This window comes from Vicugna pacos, chromosome 3 (assembly GCF_048564905.1).
Source record: "Vicugna pacos chromosome 3, VicPac4, whole genome shotgun sequence".
In the NCBI taxonomy this organism is placed as follows: domain Eukaryota; kingdom Metazoa; phylum Chordata; class Mammalia; order Artiodactyla; family Camelidae; genus Vicugna; species Vicugna pacos.
In genome coordinates, this window is record NC_132989.1 from 10,156,137 (window position 1) to 10,174,973 (window position 18,837).

The window sequence follows — 18,837 nt, forward strand, 5'->3', positions numbered from 1 at the left end:
CTAGAACCTTAGGTAAGAGATTCAGTGTCCACATCTAATAAATGGGTCTAATGACAGAGTTCCCAAATCACAGTATCATTATAATGGCTGAAAAAATTTTCAATTACTTTACAAATTGCAAAGCTTTACACAAATGTAAGAAGAGAGTGGAGTAACCAAGGGAAAGTCAGCATCCAAGGACTAAGATAGATGCTAATGACTAAATCCATTCATTCAGGCAACAACTATTTTTGAGCCCTGGTTTTACACCAGACAACAGCCTACACACTGGGTACCCAATATTGCTTAGAAACAATTAGAAGGGTCCCTGTCTTCAAGCAGGGCTCCTTCTGGCAAAGAAGCAAAGAAAAGACAAGAAAGAAAGGGACATGAGGTCGTGCTCACTAACTAGTAGATCGTTTAAAAGTGTATGATGAAATAATTAATTACAATACAGTGGTATAATCTAAGCGCTGACATTCAAACTCCCCTTCAACCATGAGATCTGACAGCATAGCTTTTAGCCTCATAACAAGAGACAGCCTCTGTTTTTCCTTCATTCTCTGAGACCACCAGCCCAGGATTACCAGACACTTTTCCAAGCACTAGAGTAAAGTCTAGCACTAGAGTAAAGTCTAGTCTCTATAATAATTAGTCTTCACTTTCCTTGCTATTTCAGAAAGGCAACTCTTTTATGCCAAAGGTGCTTCTTCACCCGGACTCTGACTCCTATTTCACTTAACCTCCTTCAACATATCCATCACCCGTCACACCCACACGTAAACACTGTCCTTTCTGTCACCTGACACATCATTACTATCTATTTCCAACTAACTTGAGCCTATTCTCACCTAGACTTTAAACCACTTCAGTTAATAATCCATGTTAAAGCTATTTTAGATTTTTGCCTTTTTATTCACAAATCTCTCCCATAAGCAGTCCGTTTTGCTAAGTTCCTTTATTTCCCTAGACACAAGGCACCACTTTTTGCCCTCCTGCCTCAACATTGTCTTGCTGCTGACACTTCACGTGATGCCCTGTTAAGAGGGCCTTCCTCAGTTCTCACAGTCCTCAACTTCACTTAGGAATTTTACAAAGCCCATTTTGAACACATTCCACTTTTTGATGTGACTCCACTAAGATGGAGGAGTGGGGTTGGAGTCACAGAGACTGGGGATGTAGGACTGGCTCAGCCAACCTGCTAGCTGTACGGCCCTGGATGAGTTAATGTGTGTTTCTAAACCACGTTTTCTTCATCTCAAAAAAATGGAACTAAAATCTGTTGTCATCCATCAAACTGAGAATTCCATGACCACTGCATGTCAAGCCTGGCACATAATAAGACCTCAGTAAATGTCAGCCATTATCACTGTTACTATTACTGCTGCTATCGTGATGACTACAGTTACAGCTACTGCTGCTGACCCTCCTACCAACACGCACCGACCTCTTAAGTCACTCTCTTCCTCTGAAACTGGTTCTCCTTCTTCATTCTGTCCTAGTAGTAAGCACCCTCCATGATAAGCCCTCAGCCACTCACTCCCAGGGAGTTGATCTTCACATCTGCTACAACCTTAACCCAATGCCACACGTGAACTGTTTCAGAACATTTCAGTTGGCTACAATGACATCACCACTGGTTCACCATAACCATCAGCATATTCTCCAGAATGTTATGTTCATGTGTTTTTGTAGCTTGTCTAGTTAGATTAAGATAATTTGTTCATGAGAAGATTTTCTAGCATCTTATCATTTCACTGGGTATTTAATAAGTGCTTAATCAATGATTTGTGCAGTTAAATCTATATACAGATTCCATTTTCAAAAGCCCCAGTTGTCAAGATGCAACAGTTAATTTCAAATACAGAGATGTTTTCATTTAACCTTAAAGATAATACTTAAATCAATTAAAAAATATACATGCACCTCAATGTTCACAGCAGCACTATTTACAACAGCCAAGACACAGAAACAATATAAATGTCCATCAACAGATGACTGGATAAAGAAGTTGTGGTATATTTATACAATGGAATACTACTCAGCCATAAAAAAGAATAAAATAATGCTATTTGCCACAACACAGATGGACCTAGAGATCATCATTTTAAGTGAAGTCAGCCAGAAAGAGAAAGAAAAATACCATATGATACCACTCGTATGTGGCATCTACAAAAAGAAAAAAGACACTAATGAACTTATCTACAAAATAGAAATAGACCTGCAATACATAGTAAATAATCTTATGGTTACAGGGGGCAGAGGGGTGGGAAGGGAAAATTTGGGAGTCTGAAATTTGCAAAGGTTAACTACTATATTTGAAAATAGGTAAAAAACAAATTTCTTCTATATAGCACAGGGAATTATATTCAATATCTTATAATAACCTTTAAAGAAAAAGAATATGAAAACGAATATATGTATGTATATGTATGACTGGGACACTGTGCTGCACACCAGAGACTGACACATTGTAACTGACTATACTTCAATTAAAAAAAGATAATACTTAAATCACACCAACAATCCAGCTCAGGAAGCTATTTTTTCATTTTATTAACCCAAACCACCATCTTTTGCCTGGATTATTTCAACCATCTCCTAAACAAATCCCCTGACACCATTCTTGTCAGCCTTCAGCATTCTCAACACAGCAGCCAGAGCCACTGGGTTAAAACATAATGGCGATCATGTCTGTACCTGCTCAGAACTTTCCCATGGCTTTGTCCCCAGCTCCGAGCAGAGCCGGTGTCCGTGCTGTGACCACCACATCCTGCTCCCATCACCCCCTGGACTCTGCTCCCACTGCTCGCCCTTCTAATCAGGCCACTCTGCTCCAGTCATCCTGGTCTCTGTGCTTTTCTCTGACACGCTAGACTTTTTGCACTTATTATTTTCATCTCTGGAAAATGTTGCTCTGGATATTAAGAGGGCAACTTTCCCTGGTGACCAATTTAAAATTTCTAGTAGCCAGCCGTCCACATTTCCACACACCCAGATGCCACCTGAGTACCCCCTACGCCCTATCCCCTCTGGGCGTATTCTCTTTAGTAGTGACCACTAACTGACAGACTTACTGTTTCATTGTTTGTTTGTTGTCTGTCTCCCCCACTGACATGCAATTTCAATGAGAACAGGATTTTTGTCTATCTTTCCTATGTGTCTGGCCTTTGTTGAATGGATAAATGAAGGAATAAACAAATAAACAGCTATTAAGACCTTACCAATTCTGATCCCTTCTCAAGAACTTCAGGGAAGAAGGTATTATTCTGAGCTGATCCCTGTGATACACTTACAGGAGAGCTTGACCCTCATCTCCAACTCTCCCACGGAGAGGGTATCTCAGTATCCATGGAAAACACAAATGATTCAATAAACTGGCAATTTTGTTGGAGGAGAGTACACATTTTTTTTGTCCCGAGAATGAAGACTACCAATGCCTGAGCTAGAGGAGGGTAATTGACTTGAGCCATCCCAGCGGGAAAAGCAAAATCACTTGGGGAAATAAAGACCATGATCAGTCAAAGCGCAGCATCTTTGAGTTAAACTTGAAGGTAAGAAAATAATACATTGTTTTCTCATCAGGCTGGATCCCTCATTTTACCCTGAGAACCTCTGCATTGAGGCTGAAGAACTTGGAGAAAACCCACCAGGAAGTCATTTAAAAATCAACACACACCACGAAGGAAGCAAATTTAATTCAATTTCAAGAAGACGTTAAAAAAGAGAGAGGGACAGTAAAGCATAATGAGAACCCGCTGTCTCAAACTGCAGCCAGGTGGGAAGCCAGGTGGCATGGAGCGGCCATGTCAACAGCTCTGCATCCGGATGGAGCCTCCAGGTCCTGGGGGAACGACACCAGCTCACTATGGTTATATTTTACCTGGCTTCTGGCTTCAGCTGGCAAGGCCTGCCTTCAGTCAAGCCAGAGAATCCCAAGAGTCGGCTCCAAGATACATCCAGGTCTCTGCAAGGTTTTTTCAAAGCTTCTCTACAACAAAGATGGAGCTCATTGCTTCCCTAAAATGGTACCAAAGGGCACATCCCCTCTGGGCTCTCTCTTTCCACTAACTGAAAAGCAGTATTTGCTAGGGATCCAACCAAAAATCTGCAGGCTTCTTAACAAAGTGCTGACAGCAAGAAGGTAGTAACACGTGGAGCACACCCCGGGCATCAGTGGGGCATACAGCTTCTCTCTGCCGCTTACTATACATGTGGGCAGGTTCCTTGGCCTCTCTGCCATACTTCCAGTGCCCCTTAAAAGACAGATACATGTCTTCATCTTAGGGAAATTCTGAAAGGACTGTGATAAAAGAAATGTTCACATACTGAGATATAGGGAAGTCATTTTGGCTCACACATGAATTAACTGGAATTTAATGCTAACTAAAATAGCCTGTTTGTGGCCTATCAAACTTACATTGTACATCTGCTTTAATTATTCAGGAAAATGGCATACTGACCAGAAGTAAAGAATGTGCATGTTAAAAACAAAGATTAAACGTCTCTCTTCCTGGGATGCCAATGCCAGTCCTCCCTTGATGGTAAGACTCCCTTCCCAGATGTTGAGGCCACGTTGACTCGCTGTTTACGTGCTGGTCTGCTCTTTTATTTATTTATTTTTGAACCTTGAAGCAATGTATCCCTGACTTGTTAATGTTTCATTGTTCTGGCAAGTTATAAAACTGTGCTGGAAAAAGGACAAACTTATTTACAAAACAGAAACAGACTCACAGACACAGAAAACAAACTTATGGTTACCAGGGGGAGAAGGAGGTGAGAACGGATAAATTGGGAGTTCGAGATTTGCAGATACTAACTACTATATATGAAATTCATATTGTATGGCACAGGGAAGTATATTCAGTATCTTGAAGTAACTTATGGTAAAAAAGAATATGAAAATGAATATATGTATATTCATGTATGACTGAAGCATTGTGCTGTGCACCAGAAATTGACACATTGTAAACTGACTATACTTCAATTATATATATATATATATATATATATATATATATATAAAATATATATAAATTAAGTAAATAAAATAAAACTGTGCTGGAAGCCATGCTTCTCTGGAGCAGGGTCTCAGAGTGATCTGGGAAGTGGGCTTCCAGACCAGTCCTCAGTTTGACTCAAATAAAATTCATTCTTATTCTTATTATTGATTGTTTATTGATTATTTGTGTCAACAATTGACTGAAATAAGGCAAGTATGTGGGGTGTGAATATCCAAGGCTGTGTTCAAAAGTTAGCTAATAAAGTGACAACTGCATAGGCTCAGAATACCATCTGCACCCTAGAAACCACACATGGTTCTTCTCAGCAAGATGCTCAAACTATCCAAGTGCCGTGGGAAATGTGTCAGGTCTCCTAAGACCTGTCTGAGGCTCCAGCTCTCTGAGCGGAGTTACTAGCAGCATCACCCATGTGGCTCACATTTTTATTTCTGTCTCCTTACCTTGAGAGGGGGTGGCAGAGAGCAGCAAGTACATACAGTTAGACGGGAATAGTGTGGTGCTCTTCTGTAAAGCACACAGCATGGCGGCCGGTATGAAGCAGATGCTCCATATGTGAGCCATTGTTACTAATTATCCATATGTGAAACATTGTTATTAATTACTGTTTCTGGTTACCTGACTATTTAACATAAGGCTGGGGTGGGGATGAGGGGGTGCCACAGGACTCATGGAATCTGTGGGAGCCTGGAAGTAACTCTCATGTTAGTGGAAAAACAATAAAGTGGAGACATTCAGGAGAGAAGAGGAAATGATGGATTCCATCAGGGAACTTAAGAGACACTCCCCCTCCATCTGCAGGTAAAATCTTTTGGTTCTCAGATCTCTTTCCCATGGAATTTAAAGTAAGGCAGAAAGACCCTGACAAAGAGAAGGGGCTTGTGACTTCCACATGACCTGCAGACCCCACAGGAACAGGAAATGGTGCCCTGAACACCGTCTCTGTTGCCTCCCAAAAGGCTGGAAGTTAAATAAGATGAAGATATTATGCAGAAATAATATATTTAAACATCATTTCTTTAGCAAGGCCTTCCCATAAACTAAACTATTTCCTCCTAATATATATTCCTGTACCTGCAGGCACCAACACCATCATAAGACTTATCAAAGCTGTTTTAATTACTTGTTTATTTTAAGTCTTTCCTAATACACTGTAAGTTGAATAAGGGCAAGGACCAGGCAATTGATAAATATTTGTTAGATAATGATGAACTGTCTGTCTGTCTGTCTTATCTATCATCTATCTATTCGTATTTTGCATGTGTATACTGAAAAATGTATACGTATATTAGTCATTGTCCACCTTCAGGTTCTCTGCTCTTTTCCTTAAGTTTTCACATGAAACCACTTCTAGACTCAGGACTCATTTTTTTTTCTTTGCCAAAGAGTAAGCTTCAACTTGGAGTTCATAAAAACCTTGAATTATACTTCAGGGCTCTAGTTGCTTTGTCTGTGACAGTCATCAAGTTGTTTTTGTTTCAGACTTTCTACTTCAAAAAAGATATATTCCCTGGATTTGATTTTACTCTTTAGAAATACCTAATGCAGAAAACTTGAAAATCTTAAGTGAATCTCTTGAGAGCCTCTGCGTAAGTACACCCAAACACAGGGAAAAGAATGGTTCCCATAAAGCATGCATTTCATCAAGAATACTTTGCAAGGCATCCAGTGAAGTGAGATTTCAATGGCTTGCAAAAAGGAAATGAATTCTTTCAAAGACACACCTGAAATTCAGTATCTTAATTTATGTTTGCAAATCCTCCGATTACTTGCATCTTTCTCATTTTGGTCCTGAGCTCCTAGTTCTGATATGGTTGTCCAGGGGCCAATTATAATCACTATAAGAGAGGGTTTAGGGAATGTAACTATAATTAAGACTGTAGTTGAGCTTCAACTGAGGTATGACTCAGTGTCTCAACTAAAAATCTTGATGAAACCAAGATGCAACCTTTCTAAAAGGATGAAAGGTATTAGCAGGTTAAAAAAGTTTAAATGTCAGGATTGTTGGTTAAAAGCAGGAAATAACCATTTGGAGTTTTTGGGCAACCTTCCAAAATCAATCCTACTAGAAGCAAATTGGTCCAAAATTGACATTGTGTGACAGGGTCCCTTAGAAAATGTCACATCTTGGTTTTCCTACTGACTGGCGTGATCTTCCTCACATAGGATGCTGGGGAGAAGGAAAGCTGCTAGTCTTGCTCCATACAGTAATACGCAAAGACCTTTACGTAAATATTCAGCATAACAGCTAAATTGCTCCGTTTGCCCCGCCTCAGTCTTCTCCAAAGGGCACTACAGGTACGGTGCGAGGGGCTGCACCCCTAGTGATCTCACAGTGGCCAGGGCCATGGGGATTGTGAAAGTTTCAGGGAACCTTCTGGATTCCTAGCCCTAGGATGAAAAGATGAGCTGGTCAGCTCCCTGCTGTAAGGTGTGACTAGCATCTGGATTTTGGGAGTGGGGGCTTATATGTATATCCACCGATAGAATCCACGTTTCTAATTTTGAGCCCCATTTTTAAGGTCACAATCATGGTAGCCTCTTTAGCTACATGGTTATAGCAGGGTTCCCTGGACACTAGGCTCAGGCCTGCCTCCCACCACCAATTCTAAGGTGCATCCATTCAATGGAATACCACTCGACACTAAAAGGCACAAATTACTTATCCATGAATGAACCTCAAAAGCACATGCTAAGTGAAAAACTTTGAAACACTATATGAGGTAATTCCATTTATAGAAAATTCTAGAAAAAGCAAAACTGTAGTGGTAGGAAGCAGATCAAAGGCTAAAGAATACAGGGAAAGAACTGATTTCAAAGAGGCATGAGGGGACATTATGAGGTGATGGAAATATTCTATATCCTGATCTTGGAATGGCGTTACAGGACTATAGATGTGTTTCAAAACTCATTAGCTTGTTCACATAAAATTGGTGACTATTAATCAATGTAAATTATACTTCAATAAAGCCTAATCTGAAAAAAATAAAAATTATACCAGTAGAAAAATGAGTGAATCCCTTTCTGTTTAACTGATACTTAGAATTAAAGCTCTCCACTTCCATAAGAAAAAAAAAAGTATTGCCAGATGGACATAATACGTTGAATTCTCAAAGTTAATAGGTTACTCTCAAATGAAACACGTTCCAAACTTTCATGTGCATTGGAATCACCCAAGGAATCTGATTCAGTCTGGGGTGGGGCCTGAGATGCTGTACTTCTGAAAAGCTCCCAGGGATGCTAATGTTGCTGGTCCACAGACACTCTGAACATAGCTCTAACCGACCCATAGCTTCTTCTGCTATCAGAAACTTTGACTGCTTCCCAGACATGGATTGTGTTTGCTTCCAACACAAATTACACCAATTTTGCTAGCGTATCAAATTTTGCTTTCTATCTTATTAGATAATTTAATTAAACATGACATGAAACAATGTATTTTGAGCGTGAAAAGAGTTGATTTCCCCAAAACTGTGTTGAATATTTCATAAAGACTCAATCAAGGTAAGTTTATAAAACAGCACTCTTGAATTAGATGTAGACAAGACAACGATAAAAGATTGTATAAATTTAGAAGGCTTCTGTACACAGATTGCTTCAAAACTGTGTTTTTAAAAACAGGTTTACTGAGGTATAATTGACAGAAGACAAACTAGAGCTATGTAAACAGTGCAATTTGACACATTTGACGCAGGCATACATGCATGACCGTCATCACAATGAACGTTATGAACCTATCCATCACCACCGTCATCCCGCGTCCCTTTGTAAGCTTTTTCTCCTGCCTCCACCATCTCTTCCGTTTCCTAGCAATCAAATAGGTTGCCTTCATTCACTATAGATTGCATTTTCTGGATTTTTTTAAATAAATGGAATCATAAAATATACAATTTTTTGGTCTGGCTCTTTCATTCAGCAAAATTATCCTGAGATTCATCTGTGTTTTTCCATGTAATAATTCATCCTCTTTATTGCTGATTAGTATTCCATTGCATGGATATACCACACTTTATCTATTCCCCTGCTGGTGGGCATCTAGGTTGTTTTCAATTTTCTGTCTAAAAACAAATAAAGACGCCATAAACCTTTGTGTCCAACTCTTTGTATTAACATGTATTTTGATTCCCTTTGAGTAAATACTTGAACGTTGAATGACTGAGTCATATAATAGATATATGTTTAACTTCTTTCAAAACTGCTGGACTGTGTTCCAAGGTCTGTACCATTTTACATTTTCACAGACAATGTTTGAGATTTCTGTTGTGAGTTCTGTTCCCATATGTTCTTGTCAATGACTGGTATGGTCATTCTTTTTTAAAAGTTTAATCACTCTGACAGGTGTGTAGTACTGTCTCTTCATTTGTGTTTCTCTAATGAATAAATTAAAATCTTGTCAAGTCCTTATTTGCCTTCTCTATGTTTTTTGGTGAAATGTCTGTTCAAATCTTTTTGCCCATTTTTTAAATGAGCATTTTGTTTTCATATTATTAAGATTTAAAAAAATTTTATGTATTCTGGATACAAGACCTTTATCAACACGTCATCTACAAATATTTTCTCCCTCTCAGCTTATTTTTATACTCTCTTAACTGTGTCTTTTAAAGAGCAGAGTTCCTAACTCTGATAAAGTCTAAGTTATCTTTTCCTTTCTTTTTTGGATTGTCCTTATGTGTCTTTATGTTTAAAGTGCTTTTCTTGGATTGTTTTAATCCAAACTAGTCTCTGTCTTCGAAGTTTTTAGACAAATTACATTTAATATGACTATCAGATTCGTGGTTCTCACCCACGGTTGCACATGAGCATCTCCAGGAGAACTTAAAAAAAAAGAAAACAAACGTTTCAGTGTATGAACCCTAACTCAAACCACATGAATCATAATCTCCAATGGCTGGGCCTGGTGTCTGTATTTTTTTAAGGTCCTCAGGTGGTTTAGACACACCTTGAGAACTGAGATTCATAGACCTAGATCTACTAGGTGCTCAAGGAATGAGAGGTGTTCCTTTTGGATTATTTACACTTAAAAAGAGATTGTCATGTAGAGAAATTACGTATTATAGGGAAAGAGTATTGGTGGGCTTTAATCTATTATTTGCTGTCAAGAAAGTGTGGCCTTGACTTTATTGGATCTGAATGTATAAGACAGCAAAACAACAATTTTTTCTGCTTACAGTTCAAGATGATTAAGAAAAATAAGAAAAAAATCTCAGAGCTATAGGACTTCTAATCATGTCTTGTCTTTTATAGATGAGGAAACTGAAGCCCAGAAAGGCTAATGGATCTGTCCAACATAATCTGTGCCCACTTAAAAACAGACAAAGTGCTACAACCTGGGTTGAATTGGGTCCCCCCCAAAAGAAGAGAGCGGGTTGAAGTCCTCTACCCCAGTACTTCAACATGTGACCTTATTTGGGGAAAGTGCTGCCGATGTAATTAGTCAAGATCACGCCTGAGGAGTAGGATGAGTCCCTAATCAACATGACTAGTACCCACATAAGCAGAGGCCCACAGCAAAAGCTGCAATAGGTGGAGAAAATGCATAAAACGCATAAAATGCAACACCTATTCATACAAATATCCTCCCAATAAAGTGATACAGAGAGGAAACTTAAAAATCTGAATAAAATTTATTTAGTAAATATCAGCGGGTATCAGTGTCCTTAATGGCCCAAATTGAGAAACACCTATATTAAAGATAAGTACAGTATGAATCCTTCCTATTATTTATCATTTTACTGGAGATCCTAGCCAGTGAAACCAAGAAAGAATAAGAGAAACAAAAGTTTAATGATTGGAAAGGAAAATGAAAAATTATTTTGGACAGATATTGCTACAAAGGGACTCCAAAAAAAAAATCAATGATAAATATAGAATCAGTGTGAGCTCATCAAGATGGCTAGATATAAGCTCAACCTACAAAAGGAACAACATTAAGAAAGTGTAATAAAGGGAAGTGGTTTCAGTACTCCACTGGTTTGGGGGTACTAATGGGACTGGACCAAACAGTGCCAACATAGAACCTTCCTTGATTGTTTTTGTTGTTGTTGTTATGTGGGGGGATTTGGAAAAGGGCCAAAAGTTTACTCTTAATGGACACAACTAAGAATTTAAATTAATTTATTTTTAAATAAAAAAAAAAGAGGGCCATGTGAAGACAGGGACACAAAGAGAATGCCACGTGAAGATAGAAGACTGGAGTGGTGCATTTACAAGCCAAGGAACACCAGGGATCATTGGCAAACCACCAGTAGGAGAAAGTGTCAAGTAAGGCTCCTCCCCTAGAGCCTTCAGAGGGAACACAGCTCTGCCAACACCTTGATTTTGGACTTGTAGTCTTCAGAACTGTGAGACAATAAATTTCCATTGTCTTAAAGCACTCAATTTGTGATATGTTGTGATGACAGCCTTAGGAAACCCAACAGACCAGGCTTCCTGCCTAAGAATCTTTCCATTATAAAGCCAGCTTCTCTGATGCTCTATGTGAACGTGCTGTGTAATTTGTAAAATTTTGAAAAATTATGCTATTATTATTTATAGTGTTGTTCAATTCGCTTCAAGAGTACAAATTTTGTTTCCTATAATTGGTTTCAAGCTTCTCAAGAGTAAGGAGCCCACAACATTCAACATAACCCTTTAATGAAGTAGTAGAAAATACAGCATCCGCCCAGGTTCTTTAGACTGAAACCGTATACAAATAAAGCTCCATTAAAAAATGTCAAAGTCACCAAAGACCTTCTGGAAATCGACAAGCTGACTGTTAACAGGACTGAGTTGCCGCACGGCACTTTATTTAGGTTAGTCCTGTGACTCTACACTTTGGTAGATTAAATGTTAGTGAAATAGATAAATACACACAACATAAGAAACACATTGTGATACATTAGCTGAAAATATCTCAATTCGTGTTCTACCACTCCACAGAAATGTAAAAGTTAAAATTTTTATTCCATTAATGTAGAACTCTCATAGGTTCAAAATCAACCATATGTCATCTTCTCCATCAAAGTCAATTTTGGGCAAGATAACCAGCAGAGTTGGATTCTCCCAGAAGGTGACCCTGTGATAAAGTTTCCAGTGCAAGTAGTTGACTTGGGAAGTGAAATGCTGGTGGGAGAAGGGCGGTGAAAGAGGAAAGGGAAGGAGCCTAATAAAGGACACTTTATTAAGCAAACACACTACCATCACGGGTTTAAGGCTTCTGGGAAACTCTGGGATTCAGTGTAGCAGCCTCAGAGCTCTCTCGCCTTACAGTTGAGGGACCGAGGGTATGTACACAACCACTCCCTTCAGTCATTAGTTTAGAGTTGCTGAAGGAGCAGTGGGTGTGAATTCTCTGAAACTTGCTTGCCTTGAACGTGCACAGTAGGGCTTTCTCAGAAGAGGTCAGGGGGAAACCCTCTGGCAGAGCTGTGCATGCTGTCAGTTAAAGGTGGTCTAGAATGTACAAGAATGAGGGGAAGAACAACAAGTGACAGGTGGAACAGAACAGAAATTGACAGCAGAATCTTTCAGAGTTAGAAGCCCTTGATGCAACTCCTACCATCTTCTGTGAACAACAGTCGACTTTGGGTAAGTGACTCAACTTTTCTGAAGCTTCTTTATTCTCTCTAAATAAAAGAGTGACAATGATAATACCTGCCTCAGGGTACTTACAAGTATTAAGTGACTGAAGACAAGTGAAGCTTTGCTGCATTGCCTGGCATGATCAGTGCGTGGTGAACATCAGCCATCATTATAGTAATTAATCTTACTGCTATATTGAAAATCATGACATTTTGAGACACATGATACTCATATTAGGAAATAATTAGGGGATGTCAATATGGGCAGATCTTCACTAGTGCACCTTTATTCTGGGTCCCAGCTCAAATATTACTAAATGTGCCACATAAACATTTTCAGCATTCATATAGAAAGAATTTATTGTTTTGTTCTTTTTTCCTTAAAGCAGGAGAAGGAAGGATTTATTATTACTTGCAGCAAGTAAGGGGAACACCAGGAATCCTTCCCAAAACAATGTCTTGTTTCACTCTTAATAGCTCATTCTGACCTAAAAGTTGAATCAGCATAATCAACTCGTCATCAAACCGGCTTAAATAAAGGCGGGAAGTTAAGCTAAGCTATTAGGCAAACTATCAGTAGAGATGAAAACTTATTTTTACACCCAAGAGAAAGAAACTTCTTAGGGGAAAACTATATGAAACATGACAATCTATGTCACAGCAACACACCAAAGGGTAACAAAAATGAAATGAAATAATAAAATAAAATCTAGATAAGATTATAAATTCGAGCTGTGGTTCTCAACCCAGGGTGATTCTCCCCTACCTCCCCAGGGCACATCTGGCAACATTCGGAGATATTTCGATTGTCACGACTGGGGTGGGGTAGGGAAAGCACATGCTACTGGCATCTAGTAAGTAAAGACCAGAGATGCTTCTAAAAACCCTGCAATGCACAGAACAGTCTCCCACAACTGAGGTTGTGCCTAAATTGAGGGACCCTGATTTAGTGAATATGTTATGATGCCTGAAACCACTGGAGCTTCCAAACAATAAAAACTCCTTCTCCTGGGTGAGTGTTTTATTTTGTTTTGTTTTGTTTCAATCGAAGTATAGTCAGATAGTCAGTTATAGTGTGTCTGATTCTGGTGTACAGCACAGTGTTTTTTAATCATAAAATATAATGTATTTTTTTAAATGTTGAAAAAAAATCTTCCTATGACAAGGAACAGACATCAAGAAGTCTTTGAGTGCTACTATAAATTCGCTGTGTTTCAACCTGCCAGATGAAAGCAATTTCAGCAAGTCATCAACAAAGCCAGGTAATTAAACTGTTGACAGAGACATGGCCTTGGTTAATTCGCCCTGACATGTCACTGCTGAAATGATGACAGAGAGGAAACTCAGGGATTCTAAGGTCAGAGGCACATGGGGCTAAAATTTTCATTTTCAAATTATTTTAAGCGAAATGCATGTTCATTACAACAACATATATTGCCTTTTTGTTTTTCATTAGTAAACCCTCTGGGAACTTTGACACAAGTACATGTTAAACCTGATTACTTGGTTTACAGAACACAGAGAACATTATCAAAGAGCTAATGACACTGTCTATTCACTGAGAACTCTGAGCAACCTGCCAACTTTGATTCAAGCTTTAAAGGCACAAGAACAAAACGAAAATTGAGAATGAACATTTTTACTCCTAACTACTGGAAAGTAAAGAGGCATGTCGACCATAGCTCAAATAACATCAGAACTGAGATGAGAACATGTAAGCAGGGAAGCAAAGATATTTCCAGCCAGGCAATTTTTTTTCCTCTAACAGACAAATTCTACAATACTCAACAAGAAACTGTGCTCCAAATCCATTTTTGCTACTAAAATTGCTTTGTTCCAGAACAGTTGTAGCAAGACACAAGACGAAAGGGCTCAAAACACATTTTCTTCTCTAAACAAACTAAGTAAGATGAGACCCAAGCATCAAACCACTGAGTTGTCGATTTCTTAACTACTTATTAACACATGCCACTAATAAACTCTGAAATAACCGGACTAGTATTGTTTTCAATTGGAATCCTTCCAGTCTTAACACTTGGACATTTAGCAGAACCAGATCCAGGATAAAAATCAACTAACTTAAGTCAGAGAAGAATTATTAGGAGCATCTGTCAATTCATGCAAAACGTAAGTAACAGTGAGAAGAAAACTGTCATTCTGAAATCAAGGTTCAGACCGTACGAGGTGGCACCTTCCCTCTGTTACCTGGACAACTCTGCACGCAAACACTTAAAAATGCAGTGGTGTGATCTAATGTCTGTGATGTAAGACACCAGCAGACCAAGGCCAGAAAGAAGTGTGTGGCAAGTTTATGCAACCACCACAGTAAAGGGATGGATTGTAATTTTTCTAAATTCCTTTCACCTTCACTTTTCTTTTTCCCTAAAGTCAATCTTCATTCATTTGACCAGGAGAGCTTTCGATGAACTATATTTTAACTTTTCTGCTACTGGAAAAATTCATATACCAATCTGTTCCATCCTCCTTCCTCTGTGACATTAATACTTAATTGGGGAGGGAAAAATTCTTCTTTAAGATAATCTTACTTACAATAGAGAAGTCATGATACACGTTCCGCTAATACCTTCAAGAAGCTCCCATCACAAATGTCTGTACCAAAAACATGAAGAGTGTGAGTTCACGAGTTTTCAACTTGTTGAAAAGACCTTATCTACACTGAACAAAAACATTAAATTACGACTAATAAGGTAATATCACCACAGCTTCAAATCTGTGAACAATTCCCAAAGGACTTAAACCTTCACCATTCATTCAATGATCTGAATGCCAAGTTATAGCACATTTGGGGGGAAAAATTACAAGGAAAAAGCAGCTAGAGAAATGATAGGATTTTTTTTTTTAGGTGGAAGAAGACATAGTTCTCCAAACATCAAACTATCAAAATATTTCTTGATTCAAATTTGAAGAGTACAGATGGAGCATGACCAACACCTATTCTGCAGCAATTCGTGTGATGCTATGGGACAGGGACCCTTTTGTTTCATCCTCTGAGCTTCCATCCTGTTCCAGGCTCCAGGCTCCAGGCTCTGGACTAGCAGCTGAGGTCACTCACATGAAAAATGGTAACTCATCTGGAGTTCCCAAGGGGCTCAGTAAATTGGAAGCAGACACTGGAAGATCAATGAGAACAAATGAGTGTGGTCACTACACATGATGGGCACATGTACAGGATGCTACGGGAGCAGAGCTGACAGAACTAGAATTCAAACCCTAGAAGTCTGCCTCTAGACATCATCCCAGCTCAACACTATATGACACTGTTTCCCACTCCCAGATACCCACAGAGGGAAAAGTGACTCTCCTAAGCAAAATGAAGATGGTACAGAAAGAATGGGGAATGGATTCCAGGCAGGCAAAATCAGCAGATGTCCGTGAGGCCAGAATGATTTATTCATGTGGAAAATGTTGGGAAGAGCTTTCCAAGCAAAGGGACAGGGCACTGGGGCCATTATTCATCAATGTGCAGGCAGGCTGCCAGCACCAGAACCCCAAAACTATCAGAAGTTAACATCAACATTAGCACTGGTCATTAACATTGTATTCCTCCACTGGGTGAGGTGTCTTGACACATGAAAGGCCAAGAGCATTGGCGGGACCTTCCAATGATACACTGCTCAAAGCAGCCAGGAAAGAAACCCACCAAGATGTCAGCTCACAATGGAAACTTCCTTTGCTTTCACCCCACAACAAATCCCCTTCTTTTTCATCCAAGAACACAATGAACTCCCCAGGTACTCTTGTGTTCATACAGAAAGCTGACGATACAGTCTTTTCACAAGCTCAGATCATTCAACTGATGCGCATCTTAAAAATATTACAGATCCATCCCAAAGAACAGACTGTGTGTGTTGCCATATTCATGTCAGATTTGTAAGTCAAAGCCTTAAGTTGATATGTGTGACTAAGACAGGTAAAAGACAGGGCGCAAAATGAATTTCTCAGAAAAGGAAAGATACCAGCCATTTGGAATTGTATTTGTAAAGCTCTGAATTAATTGGCACTCTAAAAATAGAAGAAATCAGATAGAACAGATATCTTTGGACAATAATAAAAGTCACAGCGCATTTATTAACATAATAGCAAGGCCTCCCTTCCCCACTGATGTCCTGTGATTTTCTCAGAATCTGCTTCCAAGCACAATGAAAAATACAGAACATTTCCAGTTTTACTTTTGTGTCTTCCATCAGACTGAGACTCCCTTGAAGGCAGGAGTTGTGTCTCCTGCATCTTTGTATCCCCTAGAATGTGCCAGACGTGGGTCCATCCATGAAAAAAGAAGGAGACCAATGTCAAGGGCAAAGTCAAGGAGAACAGCAAGGGCGAGATGCACCCAGCGAGTGCACGGCTGCATCGCCATGCCACCTACTACAGTTTCTACATAAAACCACTCCCCAAACATTAGTGGAGCTGCTCCCCAGTGGACAGTGAACTCTGTAACTGATCGGCCGTACAGTCTCCTGTAATATTTCTTAGTTGGCCCACAATGTCACTTTTGATGATTTTTTCAATTCACCATCCTTTCATCAGCCAAAGCAGAACCAGCCTACTCTCATCCTCTTATTTTGGCACAGACTTCTGTATGAGTAAATTCTTCTTCTTTTTTTTTTCCTTGAGGTCATTGCAAAAAAATGTTCCCTTGTTTCTACTTCCCTGCAAGACTCTTATCCGTCCCTGAGCCTTTTTTTGAGTCTAGGCAGGTTTCAGCAATATCACCAGCCTAGTAAGGGCTCTTGGATAAAAGAGCTGTCTGCCTAAGCTCCTCCATTTATCAGAGCCTTCAGACATGAAAGAGTAAACCAATTCCTAGTCAGCAAAGCTGCATTACAGAAAAAAGCAAATAAAACCATCAAATGGATTACATACAAGCCTTGAATCCAAAATTAAAGAATATGGGGAAACAAGGTATTTAATCAATTAGGATGAGCACAATGTTCTCTTCACAGCCAGAAAACCAAGCAAACAAACAGCAAACAACAAACAAGCATTCAGTTCCTGATATTTATATAACGAATGATATGGTCCTTCATTCTAATGTCCCAGCTTAAAGTCTAGGGCTTAATTCTTCAAATGTACTGAATCGGAATCATTCATTTTTTTTTAACTGTGTCAACTCATTCAAGGTCATTTTCTCCCCTTTAATCAGAAATTTGCTTTGTGCCTTTACTAACATTTGTACTTCTACCAATGATGATATTCAGAAGGGGAAGGTGACAGTTGGGGCATCTATTAATATATCTGCACTAGTCAGTGCTGGCTGACGTAACAAAATGATATAAACGGAACCTAGTTCCATTGTAACATGAAGACAATATACCTGATGTCTTTTTGACATAACATACTCTACAACTCATACTATGTAATCTAAGTTGCTATTCAAGTACGAATTGCACAGTTGATGCCATTACATTCTTCTAATTAATTCTGGAAACTCACATGAGAAAGCAAAGTTTTAAGTAAGCTGTTACCTGCAAAGAGACCACTGGTGTGTATCAAGAAAACATGTTTTTGCAATTCTCTATCTGGGCTGTACCTAAATAGGTTAAATGACAGACAGACAGATAGACAGACAGATGGACAGACAGACAAATGACAGATAGATGGAAAGACATGTAAGTAGACAGATATGAGAGAGACAGATACAGAGAGAGAATCTTACATTAAAGCATCTCACTGCATAAAATGTTTCCTAGATATAAACTGAGCACTTTCAGTGGTAAAAATTAGCATTTTCAGGTCAGTACTATCTTAGTCGATGGACTTAAATGGTTACGTCCTGATGGTGGATGTAGGGGAGGGGAGAGGAAGGGAGGAAGGGAGGAAGGGAGGAAGGGAGGAAGGGAGGAAGGGAGGAAGGGAGGAAGGGAGGAAGGAAAAACATTAACTTCTAAAAATCCCTAAGTTACTCCCCAGAAGCAGCTATCACCATGGGAGAATCTGGTTTCTATTAAAACATCAACTGAATTAAGTGCACAAAACTTGAGGACATGATCCGGTGACCATTTTTAAAACACTGGTTAATCAGGTCTTTTTCACACTTTATGAAAAATGTGATACTCAGATTTTTAATGGGGACTACTCACTACTTGCAGAAATACATTTGCCTTTAGGAATTTAATAGGGGAGATTTGATGACCTGAACTGAAAAATGAACTGGCTCATGATCAAAGATACTAAAAATGGTGCTATGTCAGCCATGCATTAATTAATTCATCCACACACTGATTCACCAATTGATCAGTTATTTATCGGTTATGTTC

At 39.1% G+C, this 18,837-nt stretch overlaps 1 protein-coding gene across 6 annotated transcripts in view; it reads right to left on the minus strand.

Annotated features, from left to right (window-relative positions):
- The window catches only part of SGCD (sarcoglycan delta), a 1,022,496-nt gene that overhangs the window by 724,943 nt on the left and 278,716 nt on the right, over positions 1–18,837 (minus strand). Inside the window, exons 1-2 of one of the 6 annotated variants that reach the window (XM_072953983.1) lie at positions 15,110–15,148; positions 9,751–9,814 (exon numbers count right to left, since the gene is read on the minus strand). The exons of 4 other annotated variants lie outside the window; for them this stretch is intronic. The gene's annotated coding sequence lies outside the window, so the exon portion shown is untranslated. Of the gene's footprint in view, positions 1–9,750; positions 9,815–15,109; positions 15,170–18,837 lie in introns of those variants that run through there. One more of the 6 variants, XM_072953991.1, reaches the window with a different exon arrangement.